The following is an 18264-nucleotide window of genomic DNA, read 5'->3' as shown; positions in this document are numbered from 1 at the left end:
TTTCAGAGTCTCTTTTGACAATCTCTTCGAGAGCTGTTTTCAGTCATTAACAGAGCTGTTCTGAAAGTGTCCAAGCGGCCTGTTCTGAGAGTGGACTGTTTTTTGCATTCGTTCTCAAGTTATATCAAACTATCAAAGTGTTGTTTTCTGCCTTTCACGAGCACATTTTGACTTGTTGAATAATCCTATAATGTAACTCTAAATGACAATCAGAGCAACTTGAATTGCGTGTGTGCAGCCTTTTGCTCAAAAGTGATCAACGTTTCGTTTTCGGAGTCTCTTTTGACAATCTCTTCGAGAGCTGTTTTCAGTCATTAACAGAGCTGTTCTGAAAGTGTCCAAGCGGCCTGTTCTGAGAGTGGACTGTTTTTTGCATTCGTTCTCAAGTTATATCAAACTATCAAAGTGTTGTTTTCTGCCTTTCACGAGCACATTTTGACTTGTTGTTGAATAATCCTATAATGTAACTCTAAATGACAATCAGAGCAACTTGAATTGCGTGTGTGCAGCCTTTTGCTCAAAAGTGATCAACGTTTCGTTTTCAGAGTCTCTTTTGACAATCTCTTCGAGAGCTGTTTTCAGTCATTAACAGAGCTGTTCTGAAAGTGTCCAAGCGGCCTGTTCTTAGAGTGGACTGTTTTTTGCATTCGTTCTCAAGTTATATCAAACTATCAAAGTGTTGTTTTCTGCCTTTCACTAGCACATTTTGACTTGTTGTTGAATAATCCTATAATGTAACTCTAAATGACAATCAGAGCAACTTGAATTGCATGTGTGCAGCCTTTTGCTCAAAAGTGATCAACGTTTCGTTTTCAGAGTCTCTTTTGACAATCTCTTCGAGAGCTGTTTTCAGTCATTAACAGAGCTGTTCTGAAAGTGTCCAAGCGGCCTGTTCTTAGAGTGGACTGTTTTTTGCATTCGTTCTCAAGTTATATCAAACTATCAAAGTGTTGTTTTCTGCCTTTCACGAGCACATTTTGACTTGTTGTTGAATAATCCTATAATGTAACTCTAAATGACAATCAGAGCAACTTGAATTGCGTGTGTGCAGCCTTTTGCTCAAAACTGATCAACGTTTCGTTTTCGGAGTCTCTTTTGACAATCTCTTCGAGAGCTGTTTTCAGTCATTAACAGAGCTGTTCTGAAAGTGTCCAAGTGGCCTGTTCTGAGAGTGGACTGTTTTTTGCATTCGTTCTCAAGTTCTATCAGTGTTGTTTTCTGCTTTTCTGGAGCACATTTTGACTTGTTGCTGAATGCTCCTATAATGTAACTCTAAATGACAATCAGAGCAACTTGAATTGCGTGTGTGCAGCCTTTTGCTCAAAAGTGATCAACGTTTCGTTTTCGGAGTCTCTTTTGACAATCTCTTCGAGAGCTGTTTTCAGTCATTAACAGAGCTGTTCTGAAAGTGTCCAAGCGGCCTGTTCTTAGAGTGGACTGTTTTTTGCATTCGTTCTCAAGTTATATCAAACTATCAAAGTGTTGTTTTCTGCCTTTCTGGAGCACATTTTGACTTGTTGTTGAATGCTCCTATAATGTAACTCTAAATGACAATCAGAGCAACTTGAATTGCGTGTGTGCAGCCTTTTGCTCAAAAGTGATCAACGTTTCGTTTTCGGAGTCTCTTTTGACAATCTCTTCGAGAGCTGTTTTCAGTCATTAACAGAGCTGTTCTGAAAGTGTCCAAGCGGCCTGTTCTTAGAGTGGACTGTGTTTTTTGCATTCGTTCTAAAGTTATATCAAACTATCAAAGTGTTGTTTTCTGCCTTTCTCGAGCACATTTTGACTTGTTGTTGAATGCTCCTATAATGTAACTCTAAATGACAATCAGAGCAACTTGAATTGCGTGTGTGCAGCCTTTTGCTCAAAAGTGATCGACGTTTCGTTTTCAGAGTCTCTTTTGACAATCTCTTCGAGAGCTGTTTTCAGTCATTAACAGAGCTGTTCTGAAAGTGTCCAAGCGGCCTGTTCTTAGAGTGGACTGTTTTTTGCATTCGTTCTTAAGTTCTATCAGTGTTGTTTTCTGCTTTTCTGGAGCACATTTTGACTTGTTGTTGAATAATCCTATAATGTAACTCTAAATGACAATCAGAGCAACTTGAATTGCGTGTGTGCAGCCTTTTGCTCAAAAGTGATCAACGTTTCGTTTTCAGAGTCTCTTTTGACAATCTCTTCGAGAGCTGTTTTCAGTCATTAACAGAGCTGTTCTGAAAGTGTCCAAGCGGCCTGTTCTTAGAGTGGACTGTTTTTTGCATTCGTTCTCAAGTTATATCAAACTATCAAAGTGTTGTTTTCTGCCTTTCACGAGCACATTTTGACTTGTTGTTGAATAATCCTATAATGTAACTCTAAATGACAATCAGAGCAACTTGAATTGCGTGTGTGCAGCCTTTTGCTCAAAAGTGATCAACGTTTCGTTTTCGGAGTCTCTTTTGACAATCTCTTCGAGAGCTGTTTTCAGTCATTAACAGAGCTGTTCTGAAAGTGTCCAAGCGGCCTGTTCTTAGAGTGGACTGTTTTTTGCATTCGTTCTCAAGTTATATCAAACTATCAAAGTGTTGTTTTCTGCCTTTCACGAGCACATTTTGACTTGTTGTTGAATAATCCTATAATGTAACTCTGAATGACAATCAGAGCAACTTGAATTGCGTGTGTGCAGCCTTTTGCTCAAAAGTGATCAACGTTTCGTTTTCGGAGTCTCTTTTGACAATCTCTTCGAGAGCTGTTTTCAGTCATTAACAGAGCTGTTCTGAAAGTGTCCAAGCGGCCTGTTCTTAGAGTGGACTGTTTTTTGCATTCGTTCTCAAGTTATATCAAACTATCAAAGTGTTGTTTTCTGCCTTTCACGAGCACATTTTGACTTGTTGAATAATCCTATAATGTAACTCTAAATGACAATCAGAGCAACTTGAATTGCGTGTGTGCAGCCTTTTGCTCAAAAGTGATCAACGTTTCGTTTTCAGAGTCTCTTTTGACAATCTCTTCGAGAGCTGTTTTCAGTCATTAACAGAGCTGTTCTGAAAGTGTCCAAGCGGCCTGTTCTTAGAGTGGACTGTTTTTTGCATTCGTTCTCAAGTTATATCAAACTATCAAAGTGTTGTTTTCTGCCTTTCACGAGCACATTTTGACTTGTTGTTGAATAATCCTATAATGTAACTCTAAATGACAATCAGAGCAACTTGAATTGCGTGTGTGCAGCCTTTTGCTCAAAAGTGATCAACGTTTCGTTTTCGGAGTCTCTTTTGACAATCTCTTCGAGAGCTGTTTTCAGTCATTAACAGAGCTGTTCTGAAAGTGTCCAAGCGGCCTGTTCTTAGAGTGGACTGTTTTTTGCATTCGTTCTCAAGTTATATCAAACTATCAAAGTGTTGTTTTCTGCCTTTCACGAGCACATTTTGACTTGTTGTTGAATAATCCTATAATGTAACTCTGAATGACAATCAGAGCAACTTGAATTGCGTGTGTGCAGCCTTTTGCTCAAAAGTGATCAACGTTTCGTTTTCGGAGTCTCTTTTGACAATCTCTTCGAGAGCTGTTTTCAGTCATTAACAGAGCTGTTCTGAAAGTGTCCAAGCGGCCTGTTCTTAGAGTGGACTGTTTTTTGCATTCGTTCTTAAGTTCTATCAGTGTTGTTTTCTGCTTTTCTGGAGCACATTTTGACTTGTTGTTGAATAATCCTATAATGTAACTCTAAATGACAATCAGAGCAACTTGAATTGCGTGTGTGCAGCCTTTTGCTCAAAAGTGATCAACGTTTCGTTTTCAGAGTCTCTTTTGACAATCTCTTCGAGAGCTGTTTTCAGTCATTAACAGAGCTGTTCTGAAAGTGTCCAAGCGGCCTGTTCTGAGAGTGGACTGTTTTTTGCATTCGTTCTCAAGTTCTATCAGTGTTGTTTTCTGCTTTTCTGGAGCACATTTTGACTTGTTGCTGAATGCTCCTATAATGTAACTCTAAATGACAATCAGAGCAACTTGAATTGCGTGTGTGCAGCCTTTTGCTCAAAAGTGATCAACGTTTCGTTTTCGGAGTCTCTTTTGACAATCTCTTCGAGAGCTGTTTTCAGTCATTAACAGAGCTGTTCTGAAAGTGTCCAAGCGGCCTGTTCTTAGAGTGGACTGTTTTTTGCATTCGTTCTCAAGTTATATCAAACTATCAAAGTGTTGTTTTCTGCCTTTCTGGAGCACATTTTGACTTGTTGTTGAATGCTCCTATAATGTAACTCTAAATGACAATCAGAGCAACTTGAATTGCGTGTGTGCAGCCTTTTGCTCAAAAGTGATCAACGTTTCGTTTTCGGAGTCTCTTTTGACAATCTCTTCGAGAGCTGTTTTCAGTCATTAACAGAGCTGTTCTGAAAGTGTCCAAGCGGCCTGTTCTTAGAGTGGACTGTGTTTTTTGCATTCGTTCTAAAGTTATATCAAACTATCAAAGTGTTGTTTTCTGCCTTTCTCGAGCACATTTTGACTTGTTGTTGAATGCTCCTATAATGTAACTCTAAATGACAATCAGAGCAACTTGAATTGCGTGTGTGCAGCCTTTTGCTCAAAAGTGATCGACGTTTCGTTTTCAGAGTCTCTTTTGACAATCTCTTCGAGAGCTGTTTTCAGTCATTAACAGAGCTGTTCTGAAAGTGTCCAAGCGGCCTGTTCTTAGAGTGGACTGTTTTTTGCATTCGTTCTTAAGTTCTATCAGTGTTGTTTTCTGCTTTTCTGGAGCACATTTTGACTTGTTGTTGAATAATCCTATAATGTAACTCTAAATGACAATCAGAGCAACTTGAATTGCGTGTGTGCAGCCTTTTGCTCAAAAGTGATCAACGTTTCGTTTTCAGAGTCTCTTTTGACAATCTCTTCGAGAGCTGTTTTCAGTCATTAACAGAGCTGTTCTGAAAGTGTCCAAGCGGCCTGTTCTTAGAGTGGACTGTTTTTTGCATTCGTTCTCAAGTTATATCAAACTATCAAAGTGTTGTTTTCTGCCTTTCACGAGCACATTTTGACTTGTTGTTGAATAATCCTATAATGTAACTCTAAATGACAATCAGAGCAACTTGAATTGCGTGTGTGCAGCCTTTTGCTCAAAAGTGATCAACGTTTCGTTTTCGGAGTCTCTTTTGACAATCTCTTCGAGAGCTGTTTTCAGTCATTAACAGAGCTGTTCTGAAAGTGTCCAAGCGGCCTGTTCTTAGAGTGGACTGTTTTTTGCATTCGTTCTCAAGTTATATCAAACTATCAAAGTGTTGTTTTCTGCCTTTCACGAGCACATTTTGACTTGTTGTTGAATAATCCTATAATGTAACTCTGAATGACAATCAGAGCAACTTGAATTGCGTGTGTGCAGCCTTTTGCTCAAAAGTGATCAACGTTTCGTTTTCGGAGTCTCTTTTGACAATCTCTTCGAGAGCTGTTTTCAGTCATTAACAGAGCTGTTCTGAAAGTGTCCAAGCGGCCTGTTCTTAGAGTGGACTGTTTTTTGCATTCGTTCTCAAGTTATATCAAACTATCAAAGTGTTGTTTTCTGCCTTTCACGAGCACATTTTGACTTGTTGAATAATCCTATAATGTAACTCTAAATGACAATCAGAGCAACTTGAATTGCGTGTGTGCAGCCTTTTGCTCAAAAGTGATCAACGTTTCGTTTTCAGAGTCTCTTTTGACAATCTCTTCGAGAGCTGTTTTCAGTCATTAACAGAGCTGTTCTGAAAGTGTCCAAGCGGCCTGTTCTTAGAGTGGACTGTTTTTTGCATTCGTTCTCAAGTTATATCAAACTATCAAAGTGTTGTTTTCTGCCTTTCACGAGCACATTTTGACTTGTTGTTGAATAATCCTATAATGTAACTCTAAATGACAATCAGAGCAACTTGAATTGCGTGTGTGCAGCCTTTTGCTCAAAAGTGATCAACGTTTCGTTTTCGGAGTCTCTTTTGACAATCTCTTCGAGAGCTGTTTTCAGTCATTAACAGAGCTGTTCTGAAAGTGTCCAAGCGGCCTGTTCTTAGAGTGGACTGTTTTTTGCATTCGTTCTCAAGTTATATCAAACTATCAAAGTGTTGTTTTCTGCCTTTCACGAGCACATTTTGACTTGTTGTTGAATAATCCTATAATGTAACTCTGAATGACAATCAGAGCAACTTGAATTGCGTGTGTGCAGCCTTTTGCTCAAAAGTGATCAACGTTTCGTTTTCGGAGTCTCTTTTGACAATCTCTTCGAGAGCTGTTTTCAGTCATTAACAGAGCTGTTCTGAAAGTGTCCAAGCGGCCTGTTCTTAGAGTGGACTGTTTTTTGCATTCGTTCTTAAGTTCTATCAGTGTTGTTTTCTGCTTTTCTGGAGCACATTTTGACTTGTTGTTGAATAATCCTATAATGTAACTCTAAATGACAATCAGAGCAACTTGAATTGCGTGTGTGCAGCCTTTTGCTCAAAAGTGATCAACGTTTCGTTTTCAGAGTCTCTTTTGACAATCTCTTCGAGAGCTGTTTTCAGTCATTAACAGAGCTGTTCTGAAAGTGTCCAAGCGGCCTGTTCTGAGAGTGGACTGTTTTTTGCATTCGTTCTCAAGTTCTATCAGTGTTGTTTTCTGCTTTTCTGGAGCACATTTTGACTTGTTGCTGAATGCTCCTATAATGTAACTCTAAATGACAATCAGAGCAACTTGAATTGCGTGTGTGCAGCCTTTTGCTCAAAAGTGATCAACGTTTCGTTTTCGGAGTCTCTTTTGACAATCTCTTCGAGAGCTGTTTTCAGTCATTAACAGAGCTGTTCTGAAAGTGTCCAAGCGGCCTGTTCTTAGAGTGGACTGTTTTTTGCATTCGTTCTCAAGTTATATCAAACTATCAAAGTGTTGTTTTCTGCCTTTCTGGAGCACATTTTGACTTGTTGTTGAATGCTCCTATAATGTAACTCTAAATGACAATCAGAGCAACTTGAATTGCGTGTGTGCAGCCTTTTGCTCAAAAGTGATCAACGTTTCGTTTTCGGAGTCTCTTTTGACAATCTCTTCGAGAGCTGTTTTCAGTCATTAACAGAGCTGTTCTGAAAGTGTCCAAGCGGCCTGTTCTTAGAGTGGACTGTGTTTTTTGCATTCGTTCTAAAGTTATATCAAACTATCAAAGTGTTGTTTTCTGCCTTTCTCGAGCACATTTTGACTTGTTGTTGAATGCTCCTATAATGTAACTCTAAATGACAATCAGAGCAACTTGAATTGCGTGTGTGCAGCCTTTTGCTCAAAAGTGATCGACGTTTCGTTTTCAGAGTCTCTTTTGACAATCTCTTCGAGAGCTGTTTTCAGTCATTAACAGAGCTGTTCTGAAAGTGTCCAAGCGGCCTGTTCTTAGAGTGGACTGTTTTTTGCATTCGTTCTTAAGTTCTATCAGTGTTGTTTTCTGCTTTTCTGGAGCACATTTTGACTTGTTGTTGAATAATCCTATAATGTAACTCTAAATGACAATCAGAGCAACTTGAATTGCGTGTGTGCAGCCTTTTGCTCAAAAGTGATCAACGTTTCGTTTTCAGAGTCTCTTTTGACAATCTCTTCGAGAGCTGTTTTCAGTCATTAACAGAGCTGTTCTGAAAGTGTCCAAGCGGCCTGTTCTTAGAGTGGACTGTTTTTTGCATTCGTTCTCAAGTTATATCAAACTATCAAAGTGTTGTTTTCTGCCTTTCACGAGCACATTTTGACTTGTTGTTGAATAATCCTATAATGTAACTCTAAATGACAATCAGAGCAACTTGAATTGCGTGTGTGCAGCCTTTTGCTCAAAAGTGATCAACGTTTCGTTTTCGGAGTCTCTTTTGACAATCTCTTCGAGAGCTGTTTTCAGTCATTAACAGAGCTGTTCTGAAAGTGTCCAAGCGGCCTGTTCTTAGAGTGGACTGTTTTTTGCATTCGTTCTCAAGTTATATCAAACTATCAAAGTGTTGTTTTCTGCCTTTCACGAGCACATTTTGACTTGTTGTTGAATAATCCTATAATGTAACTCTGAATGACAATCAGAGCAACTTGAATTGCGTGTGTGCAGCCTTTTGCTCAAAAGTGATCAACGTTTCGTTTTCGGAGTCTCTTTTGACAATCTCTTCGAGAGCTGTTTTCAGTCATTAACAGAGCTGTTCTGAAAGTGTCCAAGCGGCCTGTTCTTAGAGTGGACTGTTTTTTGCATTCGTTCTCAAGTTATATCAAACTATCAAAGTGTTGTTTTCTGCCTTTCACGAGCACATTTTGACTTGTTGAATAATCCTATAATGTAACTCTAAATGACAATCAGAGCAACTTGAATTGCGTGTGTGCAGCCTTTTGCTCAAAAGTGATCAACGTTTCGTTTTCAGAGTCTCTTTTGACAATCTCTTCGAGAGCTGTTTTCAGTCATTAACAGAGCTGTTCTGAAAGTGTCCAAGCGGCCTGTTCTTAGAGTGGACTGTTTTTTGCATTCGTTCTCAAGTTATATCAAACTATCAAAGTGTTGTTTTCTGCCTTTCACGAGCACATTTTGACTTGTTGTTGAATAATCCTATAATGTAACTCTAAATGACAATCAGAGCAACTTGAATTGCGTGTGTGCAGCCTTTTGCTCAAAAGTGATCAACGTTTCGTTTTCGGAGTCTCTTTTGACAATCTCTTCGAGAGCTGTTTTCAGTCATTAACAGAGCTGTTCTGAAAGTGTCCAAGCGGCCTGTTCTTAGAGTGGACTGTTTTTTGCATTCGTTCTCAAGTTATATCAAACTATCAAAGTGTTGTTTTCTGCCTTTCACGAGCACATTTTGACTTGTTGTTGAATAATCCTATAATGTAACTCTGAATGACAATCAGAGCAACTTGAATTGCGTGTGTGCAGCCTTTTGCTCAAAAGTGATCAACGTTTCGTTTTCGGAGTCTCTTTTGACAATCTCTTCGAGAGCTGTTTTCAGTCATTAACAGAGCTGTTCTGAAAGTGTCCAAGCGGCCTGTTCTTAGAGTGGACTGTTTTTTGCATTCGTTCTTAAGTTCTATCAGTGTTGTTTTCTGCTTTTCTGGAGCACATTTTGACTTGTTGTTGAATAATCCTATAATGTAACTCTAAATGACAATCAGAGCAACTTGAATTGCGTGTGTGCAGCCTTTTGCTCAAAAGTGATCAACGTTTCGTTTTCAGAGTCTCTTTTGACAATCTCTTCGAGAGCTGTTTTCAGTCATTAACAGAGCTGTTCTGAAAGTGTCCAAGCGGCCTGTTCTGAGAGTGGACTGTTTTTTGCATTCGTTCTCAAGTTCTATCAGTGTTGTTTTCTGCTTTTCTGGAGCACATTTTGACTTGTTGCTGAATGCTCCTATAATGTAACTCTAAATGACAATCAGAGCAACTTGAATTGCGTGTGTGCAGCCTTTTGCTCAAAAGTGATCAACGTTTCGTTTTCGGAGTCTCTTTTGACAATCTCTTCGAGAGCTGTTTTCAGTCATTAACAGAGCTGTTCTGAAAGTGTCCAAGCGGCCTGTTCTTAGAGTGGACTGTTTTTTGCATTCGTTCTCAAGTTATATCAAACTATCAAAGTGTTGTTTTCTGCCTTTCTGGAGCACATTTTGACTTGTTGTTGAATGCTCCTATAATGTAACTCTAAATGACAATCAGAGCAACTTGAATTGCGTGTGTGCAGCCTTTTGCTCAAAAGTGATCAACGTTTCGTTTTCGGAGTCTCTTTTGACAATCTCTTCGAGAGCTGTTTTCAGTCATTAACAGAGCTGTTCTGAAAGTGTCCAAGCGGCCTGTTCTTAGAGTGGACTGTTTTTTGCATTCGTTCTCAAGTTATATCAAACTATCAAAGTGTTGTTTTCTGCCTTTCACGAGCACATTTTGACTTGTTGTTGAATAATCCTATAATGTAACTCTGAATGACAATCAGAGCAACTTGAATTGCGTGTGTGCAGCCTTTTGCTCAAAAGTGATCAACGTTTCGTTTTCGGAGTCTCTTTTGACAATCTCTTCGAGAGCTGTTTTCAGTCATTAACAGAGCTGTTCTGAAAGTGTCCAAGCGGCCTGTTCTTAGAGTGGACTGTTTTTTGCATTCGTTCTCAAGTTATATCAAACTATCAAAGTGTTGTTTTCTGCCTTTCACGAGCACATTTTGACTTGTTGAATAATCCTATAATGTAACTCTAAATGACAATCAGAGCAACTTGAATTGCGTGTGTGCAGCCTTTTGCTCAAAAGTGATCAACGTTTCGTTTTCAGAGTCTCTTTTGACAATCTCTTCGAGAGCTGTTTTCAGTCATTAACAGAGCTGTTCTGAAAGTGTCCAAGCGGCCTGTTCTTAGAGTGGACTGTTTTTTGCATTCGTTCTCAAGTTATATCAAACTATCAAAGTGTTGTTTTCTGCCTTTCACGAGCACATTTTGACTTGTTGTTGAATAATCCTATAATGTAACTCTAAATGACAATCAGAGCAACTTGAATTGCGTGTGTGCAGCCTTTTGCTCAAAAGTGATCAACGTTTCGTTTTCGGAGTCTCTTTTGACAATCTCTTCGAGAGCTGTTTTCAGTCATTAACAGAGCTGTTCTGAAAGTGTCCAAGCGGCCTGTTCTTAGAGTGGACTGTTTTTTGCATTCGTTCTCAAGTTATATCAAACTATCAAAGTGTTGTTTTCTGCCTTTCACGAGCACATTTTGACTTGTTGTTGAATAATCCTATAATGTAACTCTGAATGACAATCAGAGCAACTTGAATTGCGTGTGTGCAGCCTTTTGCTCAAAAGTGATCAACGTTTCGTTTTCGGAGTCTCTTTTGACAATCTCTTCGAGAGCTGTTTTCAGTCATTAACAGAGCTGTTCTGAAAGTGTCCAAGCGGCCTGTTCTTAGAGTGGACTGTTTTTTGCATTCGTTCTTAAGTTCTATCAGTGTTGTTTTCTGCTTTTCTGGAGCACATTTTGACTTGTTGTTGAATAATCCTATAATGTAACTCTAAATGACAATCAGAGCAACTTGAATTGCGTGTGTGCAGCCTTTTGCTCAAAAGTGATCAACGTTTCGTTTTCAGAGTCTCTTTTGACAATCTCTTCGAGAGCTGTTTTCAGTCATTAACAGAGCTGTTCTGAAAGTGTCCAAGCGGCCTGTTCTGAGAGTGGACTGTTTTTTGCATTCGTTCTCAAGTTCTATCAGTGTTGTTTTCTGCTTTTCTGGAGCACATTTTGACTTGTTGCTGAATGCTCCTATAATGTAACTCTAAATGACAATCAGAGCAACTTGAATTGCGTGTGTGCAGCCTTTTGCTCAAAAGTGATCAACGTTTCGTTTTCGGAGTCTCTTTTGACAATCTCTTCGAGAGCTGTTTTCAGTCATTAACAGAGCTGTTCTGAAAGTGTCCAAGCGGCCTGTTCTTAGAGTGGACTGTTTTTTGCATTCGTTCTCAAGTTATATCAAACTATCAAAGTGTTGTTTTCTGCCTTTCTGGAGCACATTTTGACTTGTTGTTGAATGCTCCTATAATGTAACTCTAAATGACAATCAGAGCAACTTGAATTGCGTGTGTGCAGCCTTTTGCTCAAAAGTGATCAACGTTTCGTTTTCGGAGTCTCTTTTGACAATCTCTTCGAGAGCTGTTTTCAGTCATTAACAGAGCTGTTCTGAAAGTGTCCAAGCGGCCTGTTCTTAGAGTGGACTGTGTTTTTTGCATTCGTTCTAAAGTTATATCAAACTATCAAAGTGTTGTTTTCTGCCTTTCTCGAGCACATTTTGACTTGTTGTTGAATGCTCCTATAATGTAACTCTAAATGACAATCAGAGCAACTTGAATTGCGTGTGTGCAGCCTTTTGCTCAAAAGTGATCGACGTTTCGTTTTCAGAGTCTCTTTTGACAATCTCTTCGAGAGCTGTTTTCAGTCATTAACAGAGCTGTTCTGAAAGTGTCCAAGCGGCCTGTTCTGAGAGTGGACTGTTTTTTGCATTCGTTCTCAAGTTCTATCAGTGTTGTTTTCTGCTTTTCTGGAGCACATTTTGACTTGTTGCTGAATGCTCCTATAATGTAACTCTAAATGACAATCAGAGCAACTTGAATTGCGTGTGTGCAGCCTTTTGCTCAAAAGTGATCAACGTTTCGTTTTCGGAGTCTCTTTTGACAATCTCTTCGAGAGCTGTTTTCAGTCATTAACAGAGCTGTTCTGAAAGTGTCCAAGCGGCCTGTTCTTAGAGTGGACTGTTTTTTGCATTCGTTCTCAAGTTATATCAAACTATCAAAGTGTTGTTTTCTGCCTTTCTGGAGCACATTTTGACTTGTTGTTGAATGCTCCTATAATGTAACTCTAAATGACAATCAGAGCAACTTGAATTGCGTGTGTGCAGCCTTTTGCTCAAAAGTGATCAACGTTTCGTTTTCGGAGTCTCTTTTGACAATCTCTTCGAGAGCTGTTTTCAGTCATTAACAGAGCTGTTCTGAAAGTGTCCAAGCGGCCTGTTCTTAGAGTGGACTGTGTTTTTTGCATTCGTTCTAAAGTTATATCAAACTATCAAAGTGTTGTTTTCTGCCTTTCTCGAGCACATTTTGACTTGTTGTTGAATGCTCCTATAATGTAACTCTAAATGACAATCAGAGCAACTTGAATTGCGTGTGTGCAGCCTTTTGCTCAAAAGTGATCGACGTTTCGTTTTCAGAGTCTCTTTTGACAATCTCTTCGAGAGCTGTTTTCAGTCATTAACAGAGCTGTTCTGAAAGTGTCCAAGCGGCCTGTTCTGAGAGTGGACTGTTTTTTGCATTCGTTCTCAAGTTCTATCAGTGTTGTTTTCTGCTTTTCTGGAGCACATTTTGACTTGTTGCTGAATGCTCATATAATGTAACTCTAAATGACAATCAGAGCAACTTGAATTGCGTGTGTGCAGCCTTTTGCTCAAAAGTGATCAACGTTTCGTTTTCGGAGTCTCTTTTGACAATCTCTTCGAGAGCTGTTTTCAGTCATTAACAGAGCTGTTCTGAAAGTGTCCAAGCGGCCTGTTCTTAGAGTGGACTGTTTTTTGCATTCGTTCTCAAGTTATATCAAACTATCAAAGTGTTGTTTTCTGCCTTTCACGAGCACATTTTGACTTGTTGAATAATCCTATAATGTAACTCTAAATGACAATCAGAGCAACTTGAATTGCGTGTGTGCAGCCTTTTGCTCAAAAGTGATCAACGTTTCGTTTTCGGAGTCTCTTTTGACAATCTCTTCGAGAGCTGTTTTCAGTCATTAACAGAGCTGTTCTGAAAGTGTCCAAGCGGCCTGTTCTTAGAGTGGACTGTTTTTTGCATTCGTTCTCAAGTTATATCAAACTATCAAATTGTTGTTTTCTGCCTTTCACGAGCACATTTTGACTTGTTGTTGAATAATCCTATAATGTAACTCTAAATGACAATCAGAGCAACTTGAATTGCGTGTGTGCAGCCTTTTGCTCAAAAGTGATCAACGTTTCGTTTTCAGAGTCTCTTTTGACAATCTCTTCGAGAGCTGTTTTCAGTCATTAACAGAGCTGTTCTGAAAGTGTCCAAGCGGCCTGTTCTGAGAGTGGACTGTTTTTTGCATTCGTTCTCAAGTTATATCAAACTATCAAAGTGTTGTTTTCTGCCTTTCACGAGCACATTTTGACTTGTTGAATAATCCTATAATGTAACTCTAAATGACAATCAGAGCAACTTGAATTGCGTGTGTGCAGCCTTTTGCTCAAAAGTGATCAACGTTTCGTTTTCGGAGTCTCTTTTGACAATCTCTTCGAGAGCTGTTTTCAGTCATTAACAGAGCTGTTCTGAAAGTGTCCAAGCGGCCTGTTCTGAGAGTGGACTGTTTTTTGCATTCGTTCTCAAGTTATATCAAACTATCAAAGTGTTGTTTTCTGCCTTTCACGAGCACATTTTGACTTGTTGTTGAATAATCCTATAATGTAACTCTAAATGACAATCAGAGCAACTTGAATTGCGTGTGTGCAGCCTTTTGCTCAAAAGTGATCAACGTTTCGTTTTCAGAGTCTCTTTTGACAATCTCTTCGAGAGCTGTTTTCAGTCATTAACAGAGCTGTTCTGAAAGTGTCCAAGCGGCCTGTTCTTAGAGTGGACTGTTTTTTGCATTCGTTCTCAAGTTATATCAAACTATCAAAGTGTTGTTTTCTGCCTTTCACTAGCACATTTTGACTTGTTGTTGAATAATCCTATAATGTAACTCTAAATGACAATCAGAGCAACTTGAATTGCATGTGTGCAGCCTTTTGCTCAAAAGTGATCAACGTTTCGTTTTCAGAGTCTCTTTTGACAATCTCTTCGAGAGCTGTTTTCAGTCATTAACAGAGCTGTTCTGAAAGTGTCCAAGCGGCCTGTTCTTAGAGTGGACTGTTTTTTGCATTCGTTCTCAAGTTATATCAAACTATCAAAGTGTTGTTTTCTGCCTTTCACGAGCACATTTTGACTTGTTGTTGAATAATCCTATAATGTAACTCTAAATGACAATCAGAGCAACTTGAATTGCGTGTGTGCAGCCTTTTGCTCAAAACTGATCAACGTTTCGTTTTCGGAGTCTCTTTTGACAATCTCTTCGAGAGCTGTTTTCAGTCATTAACAGAGCTGTTCTGAAAGTGTCCAAGTGGCCTGTTCTGAGAGTGGACTGTTTTTTGCATTCGTTCTCAAGTTCTATCAGTGTTGTTTTCTGCTTTTCTGGAGCACATTTTGACTTGTTGCTGAATGCTCCTATAATGTAACTCTAAATGACAATCAGAGCAACTTGAATTGCGTGTGTGCAGCCTTTTGCTCAAAAGTGATCAACGTTTCGTTTTCGGAGTCTCTTTTGACAATCTCTTCGAGAGCTGTTTTCAGTCATTAACAGAGCTGTTCTGAAAGTGTCCAAGCGGCCTGTTCTTAGAGTGGACTGTTTTTTGCATTCGTTCTCAAGTTATATCAAACTATCAAAGTGTTGTTTTCTGCCTTTCACGAGCACATTTTGACTTGTTGTTGAATAATCCTATAATGTAACTCTAAATGACAATCAGAGCAACTTGAATTCCGTGTGTGCAGCCTTTTGCTCAAAAATGATCAACGTTTCGTTTTCGGAGTCTCTTTTGACAATCTCTTCGAGAGCTGTTTTCAGTCATTAACAGAGCTGTTCTGAAAGTGTCCAAGCGGCCTGTTCTTAGAGTGGACTGTTTTTTGCATTCGTTCTCAAGTTATATCAAACTATCAAAGTGTTGTTTTCTGCCTTTCACGAGCACATTTTGACTTGTTGTTGAATAATCCTATAATGTAACTCTAAATGACAATCAGAGCAACTTGAATTGCGTGTGTGCAGCCTTTTGCTCAAAAGTGATCAACGTTTCGTTTTCGGAGTCTCTTTTGACAATCACTTCGAGAGCTGTTTTCAGTCATTAACAGAGCTGTTCTGAAAGTGTCCAAGTGGCCTGTTCTGAGAGTGGACTGTTTTTTGCATTCGTTCTCAAGTTCTATCAGTGTTGTTTTCTGCTTTTCTGGAGCACATTTTGACTTGTTGCTGAATGCTCCTATAATGTAACTCTAAATGACAATCAGAGCAACTTGAATTGCGTGTGTGCAGCCTTTTGCTCAAAAGTGATCAACGTTTCGTTTTCGGAGTCTCTTTTGACAATCTCTTCGAGAGCTGTTTTCAGTCATTAACAGAGCTGTTCTGAAAGTGTCCAAGCGGCCTGTTCTTAGAGTGGACTGTTTTTTGCATTCGTTCTCAAGTTATATCAAACTATCAAAGTGTTGTTTTCTGCCTTTCACGAGCACATTTTGACTTGTTGTTGAATAATCCTATAATGTAACTCTAAATGACAATCAGAGCAACTTGAATTCCGTGTGTGCAGCCTTTTGCTCAAAAATGATCAACGTTTCGTTTTCGGAGTCTCTTTTGACAATCTCTTCGAGAGCTGTTTTCAGTCATTAACAGAGCTGTTCTGAAAGTGTCCAAGCGGCCTGTTCTTAGAGTGGACTGTTTTTTGCATTCGTTCTCAAGTTATATCAAACTATCAAAGTGTTGTTTTCTGCCTTTCACGAGCACATTTTGACTTGTTGTTGAATAATCCTATAATGTAACTCTAAATGACAATCAGAGCAACTTGAATTGCGTGTGTGCAGCCTTTTGCTCAAAAGTGATCAACGTTTCGTTTTCAGAGTCTCTTTTGACAATCTCTTCGAGAGCTGTTTTCAGTCATTAACAGAGCTGTTCTGAAAGTGTCCAAGCGGCCTGTTCTTAGAGTGGACTGTTTTTTGCATTCGTTCTCAAGTTCTATCAGTGTTGTTTTCTGCTTTTCTGTAGCACATTTTGACTTGTTGCTGAATGCTCCTATAATGTAACTCTAAATGACAATCAGAGCAACTTGAATTGCGTGTGTGCAGCCTTTTGCTCAAAAGTGATCAACGTTTCGTTTTCGGAGTCTCTTTTGACAATCTCTTCGAGAGCTGTTTTCAGTCATTAACAGAGCTGTTCTGAAAGTGTCCAAGCGGCCTGTTCTTAGAGTGGACTGTTTTTTGCATTCGTTCTCAAGTTCTATCAGTGTTGTTTTCTGCTTTTCTGGAGCACATTTTGACTTGTTGCTGAATAATCCTATAATGTAACTCTAAATGACAATCAGAGCAACTTGAATTGCGTGAGTGCAGCCTTTTGCTCAAAAGTGATCAACGTTTCGTTTTCGGAGTCTCTTTTGACAATCTCTTCGAGAGCTGTTTTCAGTCATTAACAGAGCTGTTCTGAAAGTGTCCAAGCGGCCTGTTCTTAGAGTGGACTGTTTTTTGCATTCGTTCTCAAGTTCTTTCAAACTATCAAAGTGTTGTTTTTTGCCTTTCACGAGCACATTTTGACTTGTTGAATAATCCTATAATGTAACTCTAAATGACAATCAGAGCAACTTGAATTGCGTGTGTGCAGCCTTTTGCTCAAAAGTGATCAACGTTTCGTTTTCAGAGTCTCTTTTGACAATCTCTTCGAGAGCTGTTTTCAGTCATTAACAGAGCTGTTCTGAAAGTGTCCAAGCGGCCTGTTCTTAGAGTGGACTGTTTTTTGCATTCGTTCTCAAGTTATATCAAACTATCAAAGTGTTGTTTTCTGCCTTTCTGGAGCACATTTTGACTTGTTGTTGAATGCTCCTATAATGTAACTCTAAATGACAATCAGAGCAACTTGAATTGCGTGTGTGCAGCCTTTTGCTCAAAAGTGATCAACGTTTCGTTTTCAGAGTCTCTTTTGACAATCTCTTCGAGAGCTGTTTTCAGTCATTAACAGAGCTGTTCTGAAAGTGTCCAAGCGGCCTGTTCTTAGAGTGGACTGTTTTTTGCATTCGTTCTCAAGTTCTTTCAAACTATCAAAGTGTTGTTTTTTGCCTTTCACGAGCACATTTTGACTTGTTGTTGAATAATCCTATAATGTAACTCTAAATGACAATCAGAGCAACTTGAATTGCGTGTGTGCAGCCTTTTGCTCAAAAGTGATCAATGTTTCGTTTTCGGAGTCTCTTTTGACAATCTCTTCGAGAGCTGTTTTCAGTCATTAACAGAGCTGTTCTGAAAGTGTCCAAGCGGCCTGTTCTTAGAGTGGACTGTTTTTTGCATTCGTTCTCAAGTTATATCAAACTATCAAAGTGTTGTTTTCTGCCTTTCACGACCACATTTTGACTTGTTGTTGAATAATCCTATAATGTAACTCTAAATGACAATCAGAGCAACTTGAATTGCGTGTGTGCAGCCTTTTGCTCAAAAGTGATCAACGTTTCGTTTTCAGAGTCTCTTTTGACAATCTCTTCGAGAGCTGTTTTCAGTCATTAACAGAGCTGTTCTGAAAGTGTCCAAGCGGCCTGTTCTTAGAGTGGACTGTTTTTTGCATTCGTTCTCAAGTTATATCAAACTATCAAAGTGTTGTTTTCTGCCTTTCTGGAGCACATTTTGACTTGTTGTTGAATGCTCCTATAATGTAACTCTAAATGACAATCAGAGCAACTTGAATTGCGTGTGTGCAGCCTTTTGCTCAAAAGTGATCAACGTTTCGTTTTCAGAGTCTCTTTTGACAATCTCTTCGAGAGCTGTTTTCAGTCATTAACAGAGCTGTTCTGAAAGTGTCCAAGCGGCCTGTTCTGAGAGTGGACTGTTTTTTGCATTCGTTCTCAAGTTCTATCAGTGTTGTTTTCTGCTTTTCTGGAGCACATTTTGACTTGTTGCTGAATGCTCCTATAATGTAACTCTAAATGACAATCAGAGCAACTTGAATTGCGTGTGTGCAGCCTTTTGCTCAAAAGTGATCAACGTTTCGTTTTCGGAGTCTCTTTTGACAATCTCTTCGAGAGCTGTTTT

Source organism: Nansenia antarctica, assembly GCF_963989245.1.
Source record: "Nansenia antarctica genome assembly, chromosome: 18".
Lineage (NCBI taxonomy): Eukaryota > Metazoa > Chordata > Actinopteri > Argentiniformes > Microstomatidae > Nansenia > Nansenia antarctica.
The sequence above is the reverse complement of the archived record's forward strand: the minus strand, read 5'-3'. Positions refer to the sequence as shown.